Source organism: Colobus angolensis, unplaced genomic scaffold (genome assembly GCF_000951035.1).
Source record: "Colobus angolensis palliatus isolate OR3802 unplaced genomic scaffold, Cang.pa_1.0 Scaffold167, whole genome shotgun sequence".
NCBI classification, from domain to species: domain Eukaryota; kingdom Metazoa; phylum Chordata; class Mammalia; order Primates; family Cercopithecidae; genus Colobus; species Colobus angolensis.
This window is the reverse complement of record NW_012114788.1, coordinates 3,012,725-3,035,664: the sequence shown is the minus strand read 5'-3', so window position 1 is coordinate 3,035,664 and position 22,940 is coordinate 3,012,725. Positions and strand designations below refer to the sequence as shown.

Genomic DNA, 22,940 nt, shown 5'->3' with positions numbered 1-22,940 from the left:
GAACAATTCCAGACACCTACTGGACAATTAATAACTATTCTAGGCAAAGATTCATGAAACTGCATGGCTCATTAAAATAAACAAAACAGATTACAAAATTGCACGCAATGTCAGAAGGCAAAATGGTAGACAAAGATGCCAAGTAAAGAAAAAATAGAGCAGAAAAATAAAACCACCACCCAAATAGCTCCAGGGAGGGATGTGGGTGTAGAGACATGCCTAAGAAAGAAGTTGTAATTTGTTTGCTGTGGGATGAGTGCTGCAAGTCCCCTACTCTCACCCCTCCCCTTTAAATGTTTAGTTGTCTTCATAGCTCACTAAAATAAATAAATAAACTTTAAAAACATGAAGTCAGCAGTAGGATTAGCGTTTGCACATCATATGCCTTAACATCTTGTTAGAGGTGGGTAGTAAATTTGGCTCTGAGCTTCCTAACAGCCAAAACAAGAGGGAAAAAATGAAATGTGATAACTTTCAAACTTCAGTGTCTATGAGATTAACCTAAAGTGACTGCTCAAAGAAAACTTAGTTTTTCCTGGGCCTGAAACCTGAGAGTTGGTCCTGCCAAGGAGAAAATGTTATGATGTAGTATCCTCGACAGCATCCCTTCAGTATATTCAGAAGAGAGGTTCATTATAGCATGTTTTCTCATAGCAGGCCGATGACCTCATGCCCAAGTATAATTTAGTAAAAGCCTTTCTACAAGCAGAAAGACCATGCTATCTAAGCTTGCCTCTTTTGAATGATCTGACCTGAATGAGATGGAGAATGTCTTACAAAATTGGAAGGACTACGTGTCCTTCAGATAGTCTTCTGTTTCTTTCAAATGAGTTTACACTAAGACTTGGGTGGTAAGGAGAACAAGGTAGCCTCCTCTTCCTGGAATGTGGGGTGATATATCATGTTGCCCGTTGGGGTTAATTTCCTGTTCAGCTGTGCACAGGGTGGAATGGGCACCTGCCTTTGAAAATTGAGATCCTGGAGGAATCTGAAGAGAGAACCAGCCACCCACTTCTCTACCTGGAATGGCAGAGGTTCTCCTTTGCAAATAGTTTTTTGCTCTGTTCTAGCCCACATGTAAATGGATCATCAGGCACCAAAGCTGGAAACCTATAATCAGCATTCTTCAAAGAGGGGCTCAAGGATTCCTGTCTCAGACCACGCAAGGCACTTGCTATACCTGAAGATGCCTGGCTCTGGACTCACACAATCTGAACTGCTTGGGGTAGACCAGAGTGTCTGCATGCTTACCAAACTTTCCAGGTGATTCTCCAACCCACAGAGTGCTGATGTGAAGGACAATATTTGCAATATTTTTGTTTTTCATAAAGGCCCCTAACACTCAGGGCTTTAAAGTTCAAAAAGCACTCCCCCTGTACCTGATCTTCACAAAGCCCCTGCAGAGAGTGAAAGCAGCTTCTCCCATTGGAGAAGAGGACTTAGTGAGAATTGAAGTGCTTGTGTCTTTCCTAAAAGAAACACCCAGCAAAGGGTAGGTCCAGGACTAGGCCCAATCCTACATAGCACGGATGGTGGTTCAGATCTGGGGTCTGAAGCAGCATGCCCAGATCCAACTCCTGCATCTCTATCCATGGCTGGTGAATGTGGACAAGTCCTTTACTAGGCCTCTGCCACCTCCTCTTTGTGTGCACAGGGTTTCTTGAGGATCAAAAGGAGGATTGTGTTGAAAGCACTTAGAATGATGGTGGCATAAGGCAAGCATGTGATGAATGTTGGTTTCCACTATTACTGGGTAGAATACAGCTGCAATACAAGACATGCAAAGGCTTTTGAAGAAATGCAAATGACCCACTCAGGGTGGGTGTTTATCCCAGTCTCACCTGGAGAAAATACAGTCAACATGGGAGCCAGTTGGTGTTATGATGCTTGACAGACCAAATTCTGGGGTCAGCAAATAGAGAGCTGTCCAATAGAATTGCCTAAGTGGCAGCAAGGATCTAACCCTGCACAGTCCAGTGGGGTAGCTACTAGCCACAAGTGGCCATTGAACCCCCGAAATTAGCTAATGTGACTAAGGAACGGAATTTTTACTTTTTTAAATTAATGAATGTAAATTTAAATAACCACCTGCGGCTAGTGGCCACCATATTGAACAGTGCGCCTTTAGAGGGAGAAATGGAGCTCCATACTGTGGTCATGGGACACGGCCTCACCCAGGACTAAGTCTAGATCTATGCAAATGCTGGAAGGAGGACATGCTTATCTTGGAACATAACCCTTCTTCATCTGCCTTTTCTGATTCTTACTAGGCTAGCCAGTCCTCATGAGGTGGAGAGCTCCAGAAGAATTATTCCTAATGTTTCTGACTTTTGCAGCCTCAGGGTCTAGCCCAGCACCTGGCACATGATGTCCGTTAACTCAGGTTCAGCCTAGCTAACTCTCCCGCCTCTTTGCATTTGCACTGGAGTGAGGGCTGATTATCTGTCCTGAGGTGCCCAATCTAACAATGGACACTAATGAAGATTTTAAGGACAGGTGTGAACATCTGATTGAAAAAGCAGACATAGGCAAGGAATTGTAACTTATGTTACTATTATCTTGGTGAGAAGCTAAGCTGCTTTCTCATTGTGAAAATAAGATTTTTTTTTTTTTTTTAACTGAGAGAATTGTTTTCCACGGGCTAAATTAAACCTACGTTCTGATATAAAATGCAACATAATTCAAGTCAATGTTAATAATGATGGCAAATCTTAAGAATTATCTTTCACAGTAAATTACCTCTGAGATTGCAGGTACTCCTTATCAAAAGTAAATTTAATATAAAGAACACTAAACATGCAGAAGTGATAAATTATGGAGAGAATTCACTTCGCTCACTCAATGCCTCTTAGTTTTGAGTTTCAAGTAGCAACCGTGACTTTAGGGAAGTCATTTCCTATCTCTGGGCTGCAGGTTCTTCATCTCAAAAATGAGGGGAGTTGAACCAGATGCTCTCTGAGGAGCCTCCCAGCTCTGAAAATTTATCAGTTTCCAATTCCATGAAACTGATCCATTTGGCATTTCATTCTGCAGTGCCCTCATCACAAGAGAGAAACCTGTTAATTTAATAAACTGAGCAGGCTCCTAGGAGGCAGCTATAAAGAGTAGGTTCTCCTCGCCTCATCCCCTCCCATCCCAAGAAGCATTTTTACTCAGCAACGTGATTTGCAGTTGCTGAATGTCTTCTTAAGGCCAGGCCTGGGGAGGGAGGATTGAAGAAAGGAGGAAATTCTTTTGGGTCCCTCTGCTTCCCCCATGCAATGGTTCCTACGCTATTTTGCTGTGGACTGATTGTGGGACAGAACCACAAAAGTAGCCAATGGCCTCAAGGAAAGGTTTTCTCCTGCCACCCTTATCCTACAGCCCCTCCACTCACAGCCCCATGTTTAATGATCTCCAAATCTCTTTCTGATGTGCACTCAGAACTGCAGTTCAGTGAGGTTAATTGTATTTTAATTGCCTCCTCATCCAGGGGCACCTACATTATCACTTGTGACTAAGAGGCTGGTGGACAGATGACTCACTCCTCTGGCCCCTGGGTTCTTCTAAAGCAGTCTCACCACACCCCAGTCCCCCCAAGCATCACATTTTCAACAGCACTCTCCCCTTCTGGTCTTCACCTTCCTGATGTTCCACGTCGTCAGTAATGTTCTTTTTGTCCTTGCTGCTGGGAGTCTCAGCCCTGGAGCCAAACTGGGGTAGAGAGTGGGAAGGTTAGGGTTAGGAGGTGGAGAACAGCTTCCATCACTTAAGCAGAGGCAGTCCTGGAATCTTATGATGCTCAGGAACCACTTGCTTCTGCCTCTGACTTCAGATTCCAGCCATATGAGCTTGCAGCACCCCCACACTTGTTATGGTGAGCCTTTGTTCTCACTGCATCCGACCTGTCCTTTACAATTCATCTCAGGCATCACATCTTCCTGCAAGCCTTCCCTGAACTCCCCAATAAGCTGGGTTAGGTGGCCTGTCTCTGTACTCTCACACTACCTTCTGTTTAACCATTACATATATGTATAGATAGGTGCTTCTCCATTTATGATGGGGTTACATCCCTGGTAAACCCATCACAAGTCAAAAATATTTTAAGTAAAAAATGCATTTAATGTGGTCAGCACAGCAGATGGACCCTGATTTAGGATGGGTTGACTTACAGTTTTTGCCTTTACAATGGTGCCAAAGCAACCTGCAAAATCAGTAGAAACCATAATCCTATCCTAGATTGTAAGGAGTTCCCTGAGGAACTCAGTGACACTGTGACCAGATAAACCCATCCTAAAGTCAAAATGTTAAGTAGAGCCATAGCAATTCAAGGACTATCTGTGTATGTATTTGCTATAGATTAAAACAATGTTTATCTAAAGGTTACACTAAAAATCTAAAAATGCTGCCTGCAATGTTCCAGATTAGCTCAGAAACAAGGTAGGGTTTGAGCCTACAGGTGATCAAAACTGAGACACCTAGAGAAGGGCTGACCCAGTGATTTTTCTTAACAAGAACTCCTCATCCCATCAGGCACCAACACTTAAATCTTCTAGAAATTTATACCCAGAACCACAGAAGATCTCACCTCTCCTCCCACCAACCCAAAGCACCAGTCATACCCAGTATTGCTTTTCTGCCTCAATGGTCTCTGACCTGCGGTCCCTTCCCAGCCCCTGCACAATGAGCTTCTGTTCACATCCTGAAGACCTTCTCCTGTATATATTTCCTCCAGGAAGCCTTCCCTCATACCTTAATACAGTGCCTTCTCCTTCTAGGACCCCAAAGAGCATTGTTCACTCTTCGATGAATCCTGATCATAGTGTATCCATTTTTATACTGTCTCACTCTTCTAGAGAGTAAGCCACTCTAGGACAGAGACCCTCGTCATATCCAGTGCTTGGCACTGTTCTGGTGTGTATCAGTACACAATACAATGCATGTTTGAGGACTTAATTAATGTAGAGTGAATGATGAGATTCAGGGAATTAGGCAAAGTGTTGGAAGATACAATTAAGGTCATGGGCTTTCGGCAGCATTTGTTAATGCTGCTCCCACATGGGTACCTAGGAACAGGTTTTATGTCATTTTCTCCTGTTTCAACAAAATTAACTTGATGAGGTTTTCAAACAGTAGGTAGCACCACAGTCGGCTCTCCTGCTCCCTGATTCCAGTCAAGATGGGAAAAAATGCGTTTTTTTGTTTTGTTTGTTTGTTTGTTTTTTGCCTTTGGTATCTGCCTCAGTGCTTCTCAATTTGGAATATGCCTTCGAGTCACTTGAGGGTCTTGTTCAAATGCAGATTTTGATCCAGTAGGTCTGGGGTGACGTCTGAGCCTTCATGTCTAGCCCATCATGCCAATACTGCTGTTTCCAGGGAAACACTTCAAGTGCTAAGGATTTACTCCATTTTTTTGGTAGAAAGACTGATGTATTCTAATTAGGAGCCTTAAAACCCTAAGAGGACAGTGTAATTTAGGAGAAAGTGAGTTTGGAGTGACTTAGACCCAAGTCAGATCTAGGTCCTATTATTTTTCTATGTTATCTTAATATATTTGTTTAACTTCTTTAAGCTTTTGCTTCTTTGCCTGTACAACTAAAACAATAATCTGTAACCTCATGGGTATGTGTGTGTGTATATGTGTGTGTGTTTGAATGAAGATTGCATGTCAGACTGTGTAAGAGACTTCCGATTCATCACAGTCTTCTCAGTAACTAGCTGTTAGTTCCCTTGTAAATGGAACCAGTTTCCAGATTCACGGTTGCTCTTTCTGATCAGATTTCTCTTCCTTTACAATCGGAATCCCTCTCTGGAAGAATGTTACATTCCTTGCCCCCTGACATCTGAAAGGGCCGTGTGTCTTACCTTGCCCAATGAGATGTGGATAGAAGCATGTATATTATTTCTGAGCACAAGCGCTAAGGTCTATCGTACCTTCTGCCATCTTCCCTTTGTCCATCTCTTCAGCCAGGGTCCCAAAATAAAGATGATGGAACTTGTAAGGTGAAGATAGAATGAGTGAGAAATAAGTCGTTTTTTTGGAAAGCCACTAAAATTTTGGGACTGTTTGTTACTGTAACATAACTTTTATGTTTTTATTGATCCTGACTGATAAATTCTGCTGCACATTTACTGCCTTGCTGTCTACTTTATGCAAGGTACGGAGATGGTCACTGAGATTGCACCTATGAATGTGACAGAAGTTATGTCCTCAAAGCAATCACAGTTGAGTGAAGAAGCCAGAAATGTAAATTCCCAAGCATAATACACTACTGAGTTCAGTTCATCTGAATAGGTCTATAATTGGGATGCTTCCAGAATGCAGAAGAAAAACTGATAAATCCCTCCTAAGGAATTAAGGAAGATGTCATGGAGGAAGGAGCATTTGAATTAGGCCTTGAAAAGTGAGCTGACTTTTAATTGGACATAATAATACATAAATAGTATATAGAACACAGAAGAATAGCATATTTTTTAGTCAGAAGTCCCATATTCCAGTCTTGACTCCAGCAGTTATGATGGTGTGACCTCAAGCAAGACATATAACTCACTGCATGTCACTTTTTTCTTCTGCAAAGTAGAGCTAATGATATATCTCAGTGTTCTGGGAAGGTTTAAATTTAAAAGTCTATGTATAAGTACTGCTAAAAACAAATAACTTATACAATAGACATGGTAATGTGTTATATAGTAATCCTGCCCTATAATAGGGTAGTTGGTAACACCTACTCACATTTTTGAGAGCTTACTTTGTTCTTAGTACTGTGCTTAGTGATCTGTTAGTATTATGCATTTAATCCCTTCGAAAATCCTATGAGGTAAGGACTATTGTTGTACTTATTTTACAGAGAGAAGGATAGACTTTGAGAAGTCCAGTCATTTATTTACATACACAGGACAGCAGGACCTGGATGTAGGCGGTTTGACTCCAGCCTGTGCTCCCAGCCGTGCACAACCTTGCCTCCCTGTTAGGAAGGAGAGAGGCCTGAAACTCTACTGTGTGTGCAGGCAACGGAGCTGGTAAGTAGGGGGCAAGGGCAAAAATAGATGAGGCTTTGAAGGGTTTTTGAAGCTGCTCATTTGGGGACTGCAATGCTGGTTGTGATTATAAAATCTTTGAGGATGTTCTCACTGCAGTCCTCTTTCCCTGTGCTTTACACTTTGTCGAAACTCCCCAAATAATGATAATGCTTTCTTCATTCAACACAACATTTATTGAATGTAGGCAATGGCCCTGGGAGAAATACAAAAATGAATAAAACCTACTGCAGGCTTCAAGTTTGATTTTATTCTTTGGGCTTCAGGGAACCATTGAAGGGTTTTGAAGAGGCAAGTCAAAGAGTGAATCTAGATTAGGTGGTGTGTGGATGGGGTGGGGGGTATCTGACTGTTGTGGCCGATACATTGAAGATATAAGAGCCTGCATGGAAGGAGGCCAAGTGGGAAGCTAAGGGGATAGTGTAAGGCAGAGCTGGAGGGATAGAGAGGAAGAACAAAATGCTGGAGATGCTCCAAAGACAGAATTAGGGTCTTCATAATGCTGGGATGTGGGGCATGTTGGGAGGAAGACATCTTAGCTGACACTGAAGTTCAGAGTCTGAATCCATCAGGATCCAGCAGATAAAAAGAAGGAAAGGGCTACTTACGGAGGTATGAGCAGGGATCAGGGAACCGATAACTATGGAGAAGTACAGTGGGAACTATTACTATCCCTAGGCCTGAAGGAGTAATATGGGGAAATGGTATTCCCAGAGCCATGGAGGAGTTGTCACCATAGAATTCAGCTCCTGCTAGTGTGAGAGTGAGGCAGTGAGGGAGCACGTTGGGGTGGGGGAAATAAATATCCTGACCTGTCTGCCTGCCAACCTTCTAATCTTCCACTGGCCACAACCAATCTTCAGTCAAAGAGCAAGAGAGCCCAGATGGCATGGTGCAGAGGTCAGTCACCTGACACCCAGTGCAGGACACAGAGAGGCAGAAAAACGGCCATGATCATAGGTGTGCAGTTGCAAACAAAGAATATCCACCATGGTGCCTGAGCTTCTATATAGTCTCATGGCTACACATTGCTCTCTGGAGCCAGACTCCCTGAATTTGAATCCCCACTCTTACTTCCTAATGATGTGACCGAGGGCAAGTTACTTCACCTATCTGAGCTGTGATTTTCTCATCTGTGAAAAAAGAAATCTAATTGTTGCAAGATAGTGCACAGTACATTGACTACAATAAGTGCTAAATATGTGCGAATGTTGGTTTTTGTTGTTATTGTTCTTCTTCTTTGTTTTACAGAAATAGAGGTCCATCCACGAGTTCAGGGGATGCAGGAGATGCTGGCTGAGGGGACTGGGAAAAGGGAATGTGATCTTAAACCTTGAGTCTTGTTCTTACAGAGTCTGTGGTACTTGTGGGCTGTTCATGAGGAGATGACCAGCAGGCAACTGACATGTGCATCTGAAGCTGAGAAGAGAAATTTTGGGGCTAGAACAGATTTGGAGCTCATCTGTGTGGGGATGTGGCTCAAGACAGGGCACTAGATGGTGCTGCTTAGGGACAGTCTGTGGAAAGGGGGAAGTCCAGACTCTTTCTGTGTCTGATGAGTCTACTGACCCATTTGCTCTGACTTAATCTTCTAATTGCCATTAACCAACTACATGATTCCCCACCTGGTTCTTCCTGGATACAAGTTCAGTTTTATGCTAATTGTTTGGATGGTGCTAGAAGCAAAATCTGCAATCTTGTGTGGAGCTAAGCCAACTGACCCACTTGGGGCTGTTTTGTTCATTCATTCGTTCATTCATTCATTCATTCATTCATTCATCAGACTTTTATTTAGCACACAGATGCAGCATATCGTATCAGGAGAAAGGGAGAAAAAAGAGAAAATAACTAAGAATTGGCCTTGGCCTCACTAATAGCTTTCTATTACTATTGTAATTGTTTAAATACTTTGGTGTTTGCTGTGGCAAAGCACACATTCCCGGACTTTTGTGAGCTTAGAAATAACAGAGAGCTCTGCTATCAGGCTCAGGAAAGCAAAAGTAACCTGAGTGCATGCCAAACTCAGATTCTATCCGTAATGCGTGGATTCCTGGGTGACAGGACTGTTTCGAGGGAAGCTGAAGCTCTCAGCTGGATGCATGGAGAATCAGTTCTGCTGAAGCCCATGGATACCATCTGTCCTTTAGATACCACAGTCTCCCTGTGAGGCTGGACTGGACTTGCTCTACTTCCTTTCCATCCAACTGAGCATGAGAAGCAGATTTGGTTCCTATTCTAAGTTAGAGGACTGCTGGACTATGAGCTCTGTGTGTGTGAGGGAGGCTTCTTAACTTTTATGTGATTCATTTTCCTCATTTATAAAATGAGGATAGTAATTATACTCCTCACAGAGTTGTTGGACAGATTAAATGGAGATAGTACAATTAAGTGGTGGTCCCTGGTAAACGGTTAGTAGAAAAGGAGCTCAAAAATACAAATTACTCAAGTCTGTTTTGTTAGAGTTATTTTTAAAACATTTGCTCAGTCGAAAATATTGTGGTTTCAAGGGGATCTTCGAAGTCTTGTTTTGTAACCACATCATGCACCAAGTGACCAGGTATTCTAGGCACCCACAGTAACAAGGTCTGGAGAGTCTTCCAAGGTGGGCAATTCCATGTAGGGGACAGTAAGACTCCTCTTCTCTACGCACAACTTCTCAAGGAGTGACATGAGTTTACCTTTCCTGTTTCATTTCATTCTCACTATGTCCCTATAGTGTTAGAGAAGGCCATAACTTTAGTACCATTTTACAGATGAAAATGCAGAGGTACAAAGAAACAAAGATAATAGAGCCAGTAAGTGCCAGTGCGGGACCTTGAACCAAAGTCCTTTGAGTCTTGATCCCACGTACTTTGAATAACATGCTCCCGCTGCTCGTTTAGGCCCATTTTTATTTTTTTATTTTAAATATGTTTGATATGAAGTTGTTTTCTTTTAAAATATCACAATCAAGAATCTTTTTCTAATTGGAGCATTTTTCTCCTTTTTTATGATAATAAAATTTCACTGCTCTTTAATGGAATTCAGAGACCTCCATTGAGTGGTATTATAAAAGCTGGGATTACACCACTCACTCTTGGGTCCTTTACCCTTTCAAGGAGATTATTCTTTAAAAAAATCCATCCAGTTAATCATTTTCCTGTGGGTCAAGCACTTTGGCTTGAGTGAAATGAGACAGCCAAGAGTTTTTATTCTGCCATATTCATTAAGTGTCTTCTTAGTGCATAGATAGAAGTGGGGGAGGGCAGGTCAGGAAAAAGATTTAAGGAGAGGTGCAAGAAAATGACTAGCCCAGAAGTTCAGAGGTGACCATGGCTCCCCAAAGTCTCTGAAATGGGGCTTTGGGAACTGAGTGGCTGTTAAGTAAAGGAGACACAATATCCCATAGATGACAAAGGATTCTGCTGCAAGGGCAGTGGCCTAAAAACCTTCTGTTTTCATTTTCAGCTGTCTCTCTCTTTTGAGAATTCTCTCACTTTGAGCCACTTTTGCTAAAGCAACTACATAGTTTATAATGTGTTGTTATAAAAAGCACTTGCAGCAAGAGGATGCTGGGATGGTGATCTGCGTGAAATTGGCCAGCAATATTCTGGAAAACTCTGCTCATCCATCAGGGGGACTTCTAGTTTTAATAATAGTAATGACCATTTGTGTCCAATTGTGTCTGAGCCTCAGTTTCCCTTTCTATTTCCGTTTATTCAGCAAATATTAACTTAGCATGTACTACGTGACTGGTACTGTTAAGTGATTGAGTTCACTTTCTTCCACTCCATGGGAAATCATCAACTCCCACAGAACTGACATTCCAATCCCTGCATTATTCCTGCATTCCTGGACTCCTGGCTCTCCAGGTGAACAGCTCCAGTAGATACTGGCTCAAATGCATGATCCCTGCCCTCTTGGAGCTTAAAAACTAGCTATCTTGGAGCTTTGTCACTGGGGCTTGTCATTGGACATGATGGGGGAGGGCAGTTAATTTTATCAGGACAGGAATACTGCTGGGAAGGAGAGGCAAGACTGGTCATAGGTGTGCTCCCCAGTAATCAGCCAGCCACACGGTTAGAACAAGATACCCAAAAAGCATGTGGTGATCAGCAACAGGAGACTCCCACCAGAGGTAACTTCAGGCAGTGGAACAAGGTGCTGGAGAGCTGTGGAATAGGAACTGTAGAGAAGCACTGGCCAGCAGAGATTGGCATGAGGACAGCAAAGGAGGCGGGGGGATGCCAGTGGGACAGTAATAGAAAGAGGAAGTCAGGATGCTTGGGGTTTGAAGAAAGGGGTTGCCATCTAGCAGCTCAGTCGCAGGGGAACAAAGTCGCATCTCTCTGATCTGGGTGCGAGGCCCAGTTCCAGACGAGGTTAAGCGACTATTAGAACTGAGGCTTGGGGTCAAGAGGACATGGTGGGAAGAATGGTTGGCTTCAGACTAAGGTTGCTTGGTTTAGCAAATGAAAATACAGAACACCCAGTTAAATTTGAATTTCAGATAAATAACAAATAATTGTTAATATAAGTATACCCCATTCAATATTTGGGACATACTTATACTAAAAATACTTATTGTTTGTCTAGAATTCAAATTTAGCTGATGTCCTGTATTTTATCTGGCAGCCCTATTTGAAGAGGAGGTCTAAAGTCCTTTCATCCCTTCTGCTCATATGGTCAGCTCCAAGAAGGGTAAAATAGACATTCTAAGGAGTTCTGGGAGCCGTGGGGGCCCAGCCAGCTGTGACAGAGGCCAACGTTCTCTTTTTTCACCAGGGCATCGCTAGATGGTCACTTCTACCAAATCCTAGGAGAAAAGGTGAAGTTGAGTAGTGCAATTTAATTAATATTAGAACCCAGGAGAGGCCAAGTCCAAAAACGTAGGGCTAAAATCCAGGCTCCAGGCCATTACCCGAAAGTCTTATGAGATGAGAAAGACTAAAAGCAGGATTCAGCCTGAAAGAACAGGTCCCAAGCAGAAAGCCCGAGCTGCCTGGCTATGACACAGGTTTCAGCCCCTTCCTCCTAAGTGCCAGAGGTAAGACCAATGGAAGGGAGTTGGGGCCATAGACTACTCTCACAAAGAGGGGAGCTTGAGCCATCTGCTTCTAGGTACCGCCATGGTGAGGCGTGATTCTCATACTCTCTGGAGGTATCAGTAGTACCTGGGGGCGGGATGAACTATGCACAAGGTTAGACAGGCATAGGCTTGAATCCTGGCTTTGCCTGAGTTTTGAAAGTTTGCATTGGGTGCTTTTGTACATGGCATTAGCCCCTTTTAATCTTTACAATAATTCTTTATAAGACTGAAATCTGTATTATTACCCCATTTTTACAGATAAGGATTTTGAGGCTCAGAGAGGTAAAGAAACCTATCTAAGGTCACACAGTAGTAAGTGATGGCCTCAACAATGATCCCAAATCCTTCTGACTTTTTCTCTACACCGCAATGCCTGTCAAGGATGTAGTGAGAAGAATCCCTATCACAAAGCAGAAGGTCTTGGCCTTTGTCCTGACTCACTACTCAGCAGGAGCCAGACCACTGTATCTTAAGTAGGCTTTCCTCCAGTCAATCACATCATTCCCATTCTAGTTCCTGCTAAGCACTTATCACTGTCTGAAATCAGTTTGTGTGCTCATGGTTTATGTGTAATTTGTCTGTCTCCCCATCATACTGTTCTATTAGTGGGAAGGGGGAGAATCCTCATCTTTGTTGTCTTGGGAGAAATATTTTGACCAAGAGACAGAGACAGTTTAGCCGAAAAGATAATATATTGAAGGAAAATGGAGAGCAGAGAGTTTATTTAGAGACTCAGTACACTCTGAAAGATGAGGCAGAGTGGGCTGCTGAAAGAGAATGGGCCGGCAACAGCCCGAGAGTTCTGTGTTGGGTTTTTATGATGTCAGATTTTTCTTGAAGTTCTGGTCTCTGTCTTAAGTCTGTGCCTTTTTTTTCATCTAGTTTTCCTGCTTCTGCCTTCAGTCCCCACCTTTCCCCTCGCCTAGTTCCCACCCCAGGCTTGTGGGACCCTCCTTTACTATTTGTTGGTGCCCATGCGTGGGCCAGGTGTTGGCTACGAATGCTGCCTTATGGCTGCATTGCTCATTACCACCACCCCAGGAAGGTTGTATAGCGGTCAGATCCATACTTAATGTGCCTCTGTATCTCTAAGGAATTTCTCCTTTGCCCTCTTCTCCTCTTTAACAGCATGTAGCTAGCGACAATCTGACAGGTGAACTGCCAAGTGAGCGATTACTGGGCGTCTTAAGGGGCATTCCTTCCTGCATAGGTATTTCCCCTCCTCTCTGCTCATATTTAGCTTGCAGGTTTCAGGTGATCTCTGAGATGTGAGATTTTTCCAGACCTCCATTTTCTCAGGGGCTCCTCGTCCTGCTCAGGTCTAGCTATTAATATCCGCCAACTCTAACAGTTCCATGAGAATAGCTGTCTCAGCTCTCTTGTAGATCTCTGTATCACTAGAATCTGAAGGAATACCTGGCTCATAAGAGTACTCAGAAACCACATACGGGTTGAATGACTGAATGATTGAGCTAATCCTTCTGTCCATCTTGGTGTCTCCATCTCTTTGCACATCTTCCTGCCTGATCCCTCAGACTGACACTTGGTTCAGGCTGTGTGTAAGGTCTTGGCTTCCCTCTATCTTGGGCTTCTGTGGCTCGATGTTCTGTGGCTTAAGGTCTGTCATCTCCACTCCTTGCTTCAGGCTCAGCTCCAAGACTCTCTGGCTGGTCTTAGAAGAGGAGCTTGAACACAGGAAGCAACAGAAGACTATTTACACTCCCTCCCTGCTGAGGGGAGGGAAGTCCTAATGCCCTCTTGGCTGAGATCTGGCTGGTCTAGGCAAGTCACTTACAAGGGAGCTGGGATGGTGACTCTTGGGTAGGGTGGCGGAGGGGCCTGAGCCTGCAAGTGGAAGGAGAGGAGGGATCTCAAGAACAGCATGGCTCACCAAGGACATGAGTCCCTTCCTTGTTTTTCTGAGGTCCAAGCTCTGTCTCTCTTTCCCTCTGCAGAGTGTGACTCAGCCCAAAACTTCACCCCACCCAGAGGTATGTACAGCTGACAGACTAATTACCCCCTTTGCCATGACTCAGAGCCCAGTGCTGCCTGTCTGCTGCCAGCTCATCATCCAGAGACTGTTTACCATCACCTCCAGCCATACATAATTCATCAGCCTCCCTCTTTCCGGTAGCCATCATCCCTCCTCTTCCCATAATTCAGATGGCAAAGTCCTCTTCTGAGGACTCTGAGGACACAAAAGCCCCCACCTTACTAAGGAGGCTGCCCTGAGAGAAGGCACCTCTAGGCTAGAATGGAGAGGGTGGGAGGGTCCTCTCTCCAGATCCCAAGCAAGACAAGGGTATATGCTTGGAGAAAAGCATCGCACACACCCCTCCTTCCTTTCTAGTCACTCCCTGCCCACTAGGACCTTCTCCACTCATTGTCCATCCTGGAAACTGGGAAAGTCAGAAAGTGAAGATGAGCGGGGAGAAGGAGGTGGGGTTGACACTGTGGAGAGAAGCTGGAGGGTGTGGCAGAGCCTCTGCTGTCTTGCCACAGGTAGTTAGGTTTATGTGTGTTATTTCTTCAAGTACTGCCCAAAATAGTTTCCATTTACAGAGCGCTTTTAATGTCTTCAAGGTGTTAACTTGCTGCAGTCTGATTCTCCCTCCACCCTGTGACATCCACCCTCTCTGAGTGCCCCAGCTTCACCCAGCTTCTGAACGCTCTGTCCTCCCGGGGCACAGGAGCTAGAAGGAATCTGGTATCTATCTGGGAGAGCCTGAAGCTGGATGCTCAGTGCCCATGCAGGAGGGAGGGAGGGAGGGGAGGAGGGGACAGTCACTCTGCGCTTGATCATGGCATCTCACATCTTGCACGAAAGGAAAACCCACTCTGATTTGGCCGAAGCCAAGATGCCTAACTTCATGCCAGCATCTCAGGGGATGGGGTGGGCACAGGCAAAGTGCATTCAGGGCAGTTTGCAAGGCAAGGGTCTTACCTCTCTAGCTCTTGTCTTCTTACTGAAGCAGCCACCAGAGTCTATTATGTTTAGCACTTATATTAAGCCTACATATGACAAGCATTGTTCTAAAAGTTTCCCCAATATTAATTAATTTAACCCTTGTAACAATCTAACAAGCTAAGTATTACTATTACAATTGCACAGATGGGAAAAATCTGTTCTAAGAGTTGTTGACAGTTAGACCTTTCAGGTAAACCTCAAATATATGAGAATTGATGAATGAATAGCTCCCTTTCCCTATTTCTAAGAGGCTCTGGCCTGAGATTTTCTCCCTATACCCACCCACTCACCCCAACAAATAGATTCCGAAAATTGCACTTTCCTCTGCTCAGCTGCTTAAGCTAGAAAACTGGGGTGACACCTTGAATTCTTCCTCCCCTACCCTCACCAAATTCAACCCACCACCATGACCTTTTGTCTTACCCTCTAAATGCCTGTCAGCTAAGAGAGGAATGGACCAAGTCAAGCAAAGCCTTGTGTGCTGTGATGAGGAATTCTAGGTTTTAAATTTGTTTATCATTATTATTGTTGTTGTTGTTGTTGTTATTTTGTCTAAGCACTTTATCAAAGGATCTCTGGCTGCTTCTTGCTGGTCTCTCTGTTTTCGTTCTTTCTCTCTCCCAAACCTATCCTCCAAACAGCAGGCACAGAGAGCCTTTGACGACATGCTTAGACAAAAAAAAAAAAAAAAAAAAGGAATATCTCATCATGACCCACAAGGCTTTGCTTTACTTGGTCCATTCCTCTTTCGGCTGAATTTTTTATTTGAAGCATCTATTATGGTTTCTAATTTGGTATCAATTAGCTATGATTCGGTGTTTGGCAACTGCCTTTATCACTAGACTATATTCCATCAGAGCAGGGGATGCTTTTCATTTTTTCTGCTATGCTCCCTGTGTCTAGTACTATACCTGACATCCTGTAAATCAGGGGTTGGCAAACTACAGCCATTGGGCCAAATACAGCCTGCCATCTGGTGTTTTGTTTGTTTTTCAGTGTAACACTTTTATGAAGATATAATTTACAGTACATATAATTCGCTCATTTAAAGTGCACAGTGCAATGGCTTTTAGTATAAACACAGAGTTGTGCAATTATTATCACAATCAATTTTAGGATATTTTTATTATCCCAAAAAAGGAATTTACTAGCAGTCACTCCCCAGTTTTCTCTCACCCCTCACTCTTAGCCCTAGGCAACCATTAATTTCCATTTGGCCTCTACAGATTTGCCTAATCCCAATATTTTATATAAATGGAATAATAACATATGTGGTCTTCTCTAACTTTGTTCTTTTACTTAACTAATGATTTAGAAGTGCATCCATGTTGTAGCATGTATCTATACTTCATTCTTTTTTATGAATAAATAATATTCCATCATGTAGGTATACCACATTTAATTTATTCATTCATCAACTGATAGACATTTAGATTGTTTCTACTTTTTGACTATTATAAATAATGGTACTGGCTGGGCACGGTGGCTGAAGCCTGTAATCCCAGCACTTTGGGAGGCCGAGACGAGCGGATCACGAGGTCAGGAGATCGAGACCATCCTGGCTAACACGGTGAAACCCCGTCTCTACTAAAAAATAAAAAAAATTAGCCAAGCGAGGTGGCGGGTGCCTGTAGTCCCAGCTACTCGGGAGGCTGAGGCAGGAGAATGGCGTAAACCCGGGAGGCGGGGTTTGCAGTGAGCTGAGATCCGGCCACTGCACTCCAGCCTGGGTGACAAAGCAAGACTCCGTCTCAAAATAAATAAATAAATAAAGGTACTATGAACATTCAGGTACAAGTTTTATGTATGCATTTTTTTTATTTCTCTTGAGTATGTACCTAAAAGTGGACTTGCTGGGTCAGTTTTGAGGAACTGCCAGGTTGATTTTCTAAACACTTGTGCCATTTTACATTCCCACCAGCAGTGTATGAGGGTTCCAATTTCCCCATATCTTTGCCAACAATTAACATTCTTTGTCTTTTTTTAATTATAGCTATTCTAGAGGGTGTGAAATGGCATCTTCATTGTGGGTTTTGATGTGCATTTCACTGATGGCTAATGATAGTGAGTGTCATTTCATGTGCTTATTTGCCATTCGTATATCTTCCTTGGAGGATTATCTATTCACATCCTTTGTTTTGTTTTCTCTTTTGAGACAGAGTCTCACTCTGTTGCCCAGGGTGGAATGCGGTTGTGAGGTAACAGGTATGAGGATACCTGTGGGATTACAAGTATGAGTGAGCCACCATGCCTGGCCCTTTGTATATTTTTATTTATTTATTTTTATTGTTGATCTGTAAGAGTTCCTTATATATTTGGGATACAGGTCCTTGATGAGGTATATGATTTACGAAAGTTTTCTCCCATTCTGTGGGTTGTCTTTTCTCTTTCTTAATGGTGCCCTTTGGGCACAAACGTTTTAATTTTAATGAAGTCCAATATATTTTTTCTTTTGTTCCTTGTACTTGTAGTGCCATATCTAAGAAACTATTCTCTAACCCAAGGGCTCAGAGATTTAAACCTATATTTTTTCTAAAAATTTTATATTTTTGACTGGGCGCAGTGGCTCATGCCTATAATCCCAGCACTTTGGGAGGCTGAGGTGGGTGGATCACGAGGTCAGGAGGTTGAGACCATCCTGGCTAACACAGTGAAACCCCATCTCCACTAAAAATACAAAAAAATTAGCCAGACGTGGTGGTGGGAGCCTGTAGTCTGAGCTACTCAGGAGGCTGAGGCAGAAGAATGATGTGAACCCAGGAGGCAGAGCTTGCAGTGAGCCAAGATTGTGCCACTGCACTCCAGTCTGGGTGACACAGTGAGACTCCATCTCAAAATATACATATATATATATATATATATATATATCTTACATTTAAATCTATGATCCATTTTGAATTAAAATTTTTGTAAATGGCGTGAGGTAGGGGTCTGACTTCATTCTTGTGCTTATGGCTATCTAGTTGTTTCATGTCATTTATTTTTGTAAATAAAGTTTTATTGGAACACAGGCATACCCATTTTTTTTACATACTTTCTATAGCTGTTTTCATCCCACAGTGGCAGAGTTGAATAGTTACTAATTATATGACTTGTAAGTCTGAAATATTTATTATCTCTTCCTTCACACACACACACACATACACACACACAAACATTTGTCAACCCTGCCATAAATAGTTTTTGGGTACATAAATAAATTATAACTGAGATCTGATTAGTATATAAATTTATGACTTCTAATGCTCAGAGAGAAAAACAAAATGTCCCTAGCTCCTGCTAAGATCAAATGGCTTCAATGACTTACTGCAGAAAAACCTTCTCACACAGAAATTATGGACCAGGAGATGTGAATTCAAGTCTGAATTTTGCCACTTATATGCATCATCTCGGGAAGAAGCCATTGACCTTGTGGTCCCTAAACCCCATGTCCCTGCTTAGCTTTCAGAGGGTGACAGCAGTGCTGGGTCTCCGGTGTGACTAGGGCATTCACATTCCTTTTTGCACTTTCCTGTCTGCCTTGATAAGGTAAAGATATAGAGATGATCCCAGAAAAGGAGCCCTGTGTCTTCTACCTGTGACAGCAGAAGCCCTCAAGCAGTTGTCAGAGCAGCTGAGACCAGGCTTCTCCATGGGGCTCCAAAACACTGCTACACTTACCCAAGGAGAGAAATCTTCCCAGTAGAACCTCAGCCCCCTGACGGACACAGGCACCCTTTCCCTTATGTCCCCTTGCCTGCATCTGTGATAACCCTCATAGCCTCCTTAATTGAACTTTTGCTTTGCCTTTTGTTGAAATACCTTGTGGTTGGCAAAAGGGCCCAGTCTTTGGAATTGGATGGAGATGATTTCCAATCTTACTCTTCCTGGACTAGCTGTGCAACCTTGGCAAGTTCATTTTATTCTCTTTGAGCTTTACATTCTTCATCTGAGAAACAGGGAAGTATAATAAATATATCCAGTTATTGTGAAAATTCTGGAGATAAGTAAATCATTACCATGAAGATCCTGGTGCATTAAAGGGGATCAGGAAAGAGGAGTTATTGATAATATTCATATGCTGCTTTTTTAAACTGGGGAAACTTCAGCCAGCCTGACCCAGATATAGCAGAAAATATAAAAACTTTTCTGTGAAGCTCTTTCTGATGCTTCTGAGAGTATTTGTTCCGTCCTCTATACATACATACCATGCCATATCTCCATCGTAGACTTCTGCCTTAAGTCTCTGTTTCTCAGATTCCAACTGCGGTTGGATAATCAACGCCTGCAGCAGTAGCTGGCACATGGTCCTCAATTAGTGTCTGAACATCTGCATTCACACTACATGTTCTTTTCTTCCTACATGACTGATGTGTCCAAGGGACCACAATTCAGAAATCACTGGGATCCAAATGAATGAATAAGCTTGTTTAAGTCTAGGGTCTTCTGGTTTAAGTTAGTGAGATGTTCAGACAAAATCCAAGAAGCACATTTCAGAGACTGGCTTCTTCTTAGGCCCTGCAGGAGATTCTGTGAACTGTGATCTCCATCTGTAGGTCTATGGCATCTCTGGACCCCACTTCCTCACTCAATCCATTCAAGGCTGCCTGATGTATAGAGATCAGTCCGGGGTCCTACATTTTATGGGACAGTTGGTACCTGGAGTGTGTTCAAGGCAGCAACCAGAAAGATGAGAGTCAGGCACAGCTGAAAGAATCAGAGAGCTGAATAAAATTAACTTAAGAAACACAAAAGTATGAACATTTTAAATACGTATACTCTTTGACTCTCAGAATTTCACTCCCAGGAATTCAACCTAAGGAATAATCACATAAGTGCTCAGAGATAAATGTACAAGGATATTTATGGAAGCATTGTTTTTTCCAAAAAAATATGTGTAGGGTTGAAAACAATCAAAATTTCATCAATAGAAAACTATGAATATATCCATACAATGGAACATAATTCAGCAAAGGATGAATTTGACATATACAGGCATTAAAAAGGACAAATTTGAGAACTTTCATAAACTGGTGTTGGGGTGTAAACTGGTACAGATACTTTAGAAAAGTGACAATTTCACTCCTAGGTATATACCTAAGAGATGTGTCTTGTAAGTGTACCAAAAGGAATGCATAAATACCTATTTGTAATGGCTCAAAACTGTAGACAGCCTGAAAGTTCATCAACATTGGAATGGATAAATCAATTATTATACAACCATACAATGCAATACTATAAAAATAAAAGTGAACTATGACTGCATAAAAATGCATGATTGGATTTCACAAAATGTTGAGCAAAGAAATCAGACAAAACAAAATATAGTACATGATTCTTTATATATGAAGTTCAAAATTAGGCAAAATTAACATATTTGATATCAAGAGAATAGTTACCTTTGAAGAGAAGGAAGAAAGTAGTGATTAGGAAGAAGTAATAGAAAGTACGTCTTGGTGTTAGGGAGCTGGTAAAAATCTATATATTATTCTCCATGGTGGTTCCATTATCTGTGCACTTTTCTATATGTCTGTCGTAGTTCAATAAAAAAACAAACAGTTTTTAGAAAAAGCATCCACCATAAATTAGAGGAAAGAAAGTAGATTATGAAATAACATGTACAGTAATATCTCATTTAGGTTAGAACAAGAGAGATTAGCTTATGACTGGAAAATTCTGGAAATATATGCTCCAAGATGTTAATAGTGGCTGTACTTGGCAGGTAAGTTTTCACTTGCTGCCTTATACATGTATGTACTGCTGAATTTTTAACAACATCTATTACTTTATACAGAAATAAAAGATGCTTCTCTTGTGAAAAATGAAGGAAACAGGGTCTTAATTCTACCAGGTTGCTGGGTTGATCAGCCCAAAGGAAATGGAACAAAATGTGGCTTACAATTCACATAATTGGAACCATCTCATGGCTCCTGGGGACGAACAATATCAACGCATTGACTGTGGCCTGGTGTCAGTGTATGTCCTGCAACCTGGGGCATCAACATCCTAATGGATCACCCCAGGTCCCCGACTCCATTCCTCTTCATCTCTTCAGTTGCTAGGCAATATGTAATTAAATGTTGGAAAGGCTCCTCCACCCTGGATACATTATCCTGGAAATTGGACTTTACATCTGGCAGTCTTAGAAAGCAAAATTCTACTCCCCTCAACCCCCCACCCTCTGGTTTACAATTGACTCACAATTTAATTAAAATGATTCCAGGGACATCTGGTCTCCTTTACTAGGAGTGCATTTGCAGTTGGTTTTCCTGGCATGTTTTTGTTTGCAAGCCATGGATTTATTTACAGAGACAGAAAGGCTCATTTTCCTCTCTTAGGTATACCTTTGTGATCTTTATTAATGCTCTGTTTTGCAGGCCATGACTGTGCCTCTGCACTGTAAGCTTCTGATGATCTGTTTCTCCCTGAGCTCCGCTTGGCCAGTGAGTAGCCAGTTACGCCACCAAGGCACCTGCCACCCTGCTGACTCCACGCAGTGCATAGGGTACCCGTTCACTGCTGGGAGATTCAGAACACAGTCTCCCCTCCACCTTCATCCCCAGCCCCTGTCCCCTTTACCATTAACAGAACTCTTCGGTTAGCTATTTTCTTTAATACTTGACATCACAAAATAAATGTAGAAAGTGTTCTTAAAGAGATATGTGTGGCTGAAGGGAGTGAGAGGAACTGGTTGGGTGGTCTCTGGCTAATACCTGCCCTTTCGGGGCCCCTGTTCCACCTACCAAATAGGTGGTTGGGCTTAACTAGCATTTCCCACATGTTAGGTAATTTCCATACTTTCATGATTTGTTCTATATCTGCATACTTCCTATGCTATTATTTACATAACATTTTTCTTTAAATTGACTCTATTTTTCCCATAAATATGTGTATAGTGAAAACTTTAAATCACCACATAAATGGTAAAATATTGTCATTCACCATAAAAAGAAGGTAACTAGCCGGATGTGGTGGCTCACACCTGTAATCCTAGCACTTTGGGCGGGGGGCCGATGGGGGCAGATCACCTGAGGTCAGGGGTTCAAGACCAGCCTGACCAATGTGGAAAAAAACAGTTTCTACTAAAAATACAAAATTAGCGGGGCCTGATGGTGTGTGCCTGTAATCCCAGCTACTCAGTAGGCTAACGTAGGAGAATCGCTTGAACCCCGGAGATGGAGGTTGCGGTGAGCCAAGACCATGCCATTGCACTCTAGCCTGGGCAATAAGAGTGAAACTCCGCCTCAAAAAAGCAAACAAACAAAAAAAGAGGTAATTGTAAAAGTGAGTATAATAAAAAATACGATTAACTTATAGCTAGATTTTGTTGTCTGCCAAGGCTCTGTGCCCAAGATTTGTTCTTTCTTTATTAAAAAGAAAAACCAGCAAATTTTTAGAGATTGTCAGAATATTAATACCACTTTGAGAACTTCTCCTTAGACAATACCAGATGGACTGACAGAGAACTGAGCAGAAAGTAAGTTCCTGACTATAGGATAATTTAAAAAGATGGTAGCCCAGATTATCTTGCAAGTCCTTTGTGGTTTTAGCAATCATGAAAGAATGGACCCTAGCAGAGGGTTGTTGCAGGCTCCAAAGTTGATGCTGAGTCCATTTCCACTGAGATGGGAGACAAGTTCTGCTTAATGCTTCCAGAGTCTGCTGACAGTTGTCTGGCCATGTCATTCCCAACCTTAGCTTTTCTGTCCAGTGCTCCCCAGTATTTTAGTTCAGGGATTTCTCCATTGCAAGGAACGTAAACCTAGTAAGACACCCACAAGCAACCAATTCTAGGGCTAAAAGCATCATGGATTCAAAAGCTGGAATCACACCAGAGTTCTATGTGAACTGCAGCTGAGCTGCTCATTCCATCCCTTTTAGGAGCCACCTGGTAAAGTCTTCTCTCCA

The 22,940-nt window shown here is 42.5% G+C and overlaps 1 protein-coding gene across 1 annotated transcript in view; it reads left to right on the top strand.

Annotated features, from left to right (window-relative positions):
* Positions 1-22,940, top strand: part of ASIC2 (acid sensing (proton gated) ion channel 2) — a 1,152,840-nt gene that overhangs the window by 258,463 nt on the left and 871,437 nt on the right. The gene's annotated exons all lie outside the window — the stretch shown is intronic.